Raw genomic sequence first — 3,715 nt, 5'->3', positions numbered from 1 at the left:
TTAGCTCTAGGTGCTGGAGGCTGAGAATGGCTGAGCGAGGAGAACCATGGACCTGGCTATGAAGACCTACAACCTGCAGAAGAAAATGCTACCGCAGGTAGTATCACTGCAAACTAGAATCCACACTGTTCCTGCTGTGCCCGAGCTGTGTGGGCTCCCCACCTCTGGACCAGGACCTTGGGGAGGTAGCTTTCTCATGGTGGGGATCTCTAGGCACATGAGTTAGTTGAGAGGTGCTGGCCATCTGAGCCTGAGGCTGAGGCTGCCTCTGGTAGTTGGGCTCACCTCCCAGACCCTGCTGAAGGAGTAAAGTTTGTCAGCCACCAGAAGCCCATTTTCACTAAGGAGGATATGGCTCACAAATTTTCTATGGTCCAGCACATCAACCCTAGGACCCCAAATGGTTTTTATTTCTTCCAGCACAGGCAGGCCAAGGCTTAGCAGAATGCATGGTCAGGTGGGAATGGGTGGAAGTAGGGGGGCTTTTCTCACCTAGTTCCTGGCTTTGCCACCCTGGGAGGTGTCCTGCTGGCTTCCTGAAAAAGGGCTGTGAGCTCATCATTGAAGGCTGGAGACTGTTTAACAGCGTGTACAAAGCCATGCACGTGGAGCTTTTTCTGCTTGTGCCTCTTTGCTCATCTCTCACATATCGTGGGAACTACCCGAAGGTGGGTCTCAAGCACACTCTGGGCTGTGTCAGCAAAGGCCTTGGGCCCTCACCTGGCATGAGGAGATGGTGATTGAGGGGACTGGGGCTGCATTATAAGTAGCAGAAAATTGAGAATCCAGGACTACAGGGCTGCAGCCCTGTCGAGGGTGTTAGGAGGCTGTTCACCTCACCTCAGGGCCTCACATGGAGGAGTGGGTAGAGTAGAGGAAGACCCTGGAAAGTCTTCTGTCTGGGCTGTCCCCTAAGTCTACTCCTTAATAACTATTTTCTAGGAAAAGCCTGGAAACCTCCTGTGCTTCAGTGAGGTGATAAAGTGGGGTGATGGCAGGGCCTCCCCTCACAGGGCATCAGCAAGGATGCATTTTGAGACTCCATGAGTAAGAATTATATGAGTTCTGAGCAACAGGTGAGTACCCTGTATTAGTTCATTTTGCATTGCTATAAATACCAGAGACTGGGTAATTTATAAAGAAAAGGGGTTTATCTGACTCACAGTTCTGCAGATTTTATAGGAAGCATGACACCAGCATGTGCTTCTGGTTAGGGCCTCAAGAAGCTTCCAATCACAACAGAAAGAAAAGGGGGAGCAGACATGTCACACTGTGAGGAAAGAAGGTGTCCTTTTCTCAACAATTAACTCCCACATGAACTAACAGAGTGAGAAGTCACTTATTACCACGGGGAGAGCCTCAAGCCATTTATGGAGGATCCATCTCTATGATGAAAGCACCTCCCACTAGACTTAACCTCCAGCATTTTGGATTGCATTTCAACATAACATGTGGAAGGGTCAAACATCCAATGTGTATCATTAATACCCTGTGGGAGATGTCAGCCTCTGGGAATATTATGCGGTCTTGTGGTGGTCATTTTGCCTCACCTGGCCTTGGGCTTGGAAGGGCTGTTTTGGGGTCAGCTTATTTATGCTCCCCACTGTCTCCTCAATAAAAGATACTTTTAAAAAAAATTTGTCGATGTTGGCAGTTAGAAAACCTGTTTCATTTTTAGTAGTTCAGGTTTGTGTGTGTATATTTGTATAACTTTTGTTATGGGGAAGAAGGCTTAAGACCCCAAGAGTTTTAGAAAGTGTCAGAAGGATATAGACTTCCATGTCACAATAACTGATGCTGACCTCTCTCTGCTGTCTTCGTACACGGTACAAATACAAAGTGCAGCCAGGTGACAAGACTGAGCATCTAAAGCTGCACTGCATGGGAAACTTGCTGGTCCAGGGCAAGGCAGACTCTGGGTGTGGGGTCTGCACACCCAGAAAGCAAAGCTGAGTTCCAATAGGCCCTACAGCACATGAAGGAAGGCTATGCGGTCTCAGAGACCCAGGTGGGTAATGGCAGGGACTGTGGGGCTGGAGTTGGGCCTGTGGGCCATGGGCAGCCAGATCCTTTTCTGCCTCTGCCCTCTTTCCTGTATTTGGGTAGGGACCATGAGAAGCCCAGCGAAAGCTCCCAGTATTTCAAGTGCCTCATTCAGTAGGCATTGGCCCTGCAGCACACCATGAATGAGATCCCACTACAATAGCTCCAGCACCAACATCGTACGCTTCAAAGTTTGTCCTTGGGTAGAGCTGGAGCTCACCTTAACCTGGGAAAGATGAGCCTCACTTATGGCCCACCCCAGTTCACAACCCCCCAGTGTGGCCAGCGTCTTGGGGCAGCTCCACATCACCAATGACATCCTCCTGTCTCTCGTAGGTGAGGCTCCTCCATGGCTCTTCATTTCACTTAGCAGCTGCCTCAATTTTTTGTTTTTTAAGATATACATACTTTAACCTGGCTCAAAATTGAAAATGATAGCCAATGATGATAAGTTCCTTGTGAATCCTTCCAGAAATACTCCTCATGATCACCCCTTCCACATTTTTTAACCTCAAAATTGTAGCATGTCATAGATGAAGATTTTTAGACTTTGCTGGACAATATATCTTGGTGATCTTTCATATTAGTCTTTTAAAAAAGTACTAATTTGTACTTCATCTCTTCATTTCTTCCCTGGCTGTCTACTATTTAGCTTGGGTGTAGGCCGTGAGGATTCCTGGTGGGCTCCTCTAGCAGTGCTGCCTTTGGGAGCCCTTCATCTCCCTGCCTTCCTTTTCCCGCTGTAGGAAATGGATTTGGTCAGCCAAGGATGTTGACACCTCCACCCCACTATCATTTTCTACACCTAAGTCAAATGATCTTTCTTCACGTATACTATGATTCCATACCTAGAGAACCTCATAGTGTCTGCCTCAGTCCATACACCTGATGAAAACATGGACCGTGAGAAAATAATAACCTCTGTCTGTTCTGATATTTTCATCTTCTTTTTTTTTTCCAAATTCTACTTACTGTTCTCGGTTGTTCCACATGGATTTTATTCAACATGAACTCCTGTCATTATGCTGGTTAACTAAGGTTTTCTGTCTCACTCTTCTTCACACACACATGCACACACACACGCAAACACACACAGAGCACATTTCTAATTTGAACACCTGGTCCTCTTTCCATGCAGTCTATTCTGGTTACAATAAAGGGAAGGATAAGTTTTCACATTCTGACTAGGTTCTTAATTGAGACAGATTTTCTATCATGTTTCTTTAGACAGAAACTTGAATACAGTTACACTTTGTGGAGGCCAACATCAAACTTGTCTTCACTCCGAGGATGTTTCTGAATAGTTTCAAATTCATTATACTTGGGCCATAATATTATTTTTTTTTCCCATTTATTTATTTTATTGCATTTTACATTTTGGGGTACATGTGAATTACATGCAAAATTGTTGCATAGGAACACACGTGGCAGTGTGATTTGCTGCCTTCCTCCCCATCACCTACATCTGGCATTTCTCCCCTTGCTATCTCTCCCCAGCTTCCCACCCCCCACCCTCCCTCCCCTATTTCCCCCCCAACTGACCCCAGTGTGTAGTGCTCCCCTCCCTGTGTCCATGTGTTCTCATTGTTCAACACCCGCCTATGAGTGAGAACATGCGGTGTTTGATCTTCTGCTCTTCTGTCAGTTTGCTGAGAATGATGGTTTCCAGGTT

The sequence above is a fragment of the Sapajus apella genome, unplaced genomic scaffold (genome assembly GCF_009761245.1).
Source record: "Sapajus apella isolate SASKATOON/1434 unplaced genomic scaffold, GSC_monkey_1.0 scaffold247, whole genome shotgun sequence".
NCBI lineage: Eukaryota > Metazoa > Chordata > Mammalia > Primates > Cebidae > Sapajus > Sapajus apella.
This window is presented reverse-complemented; position numbering follows the sequence as displayed.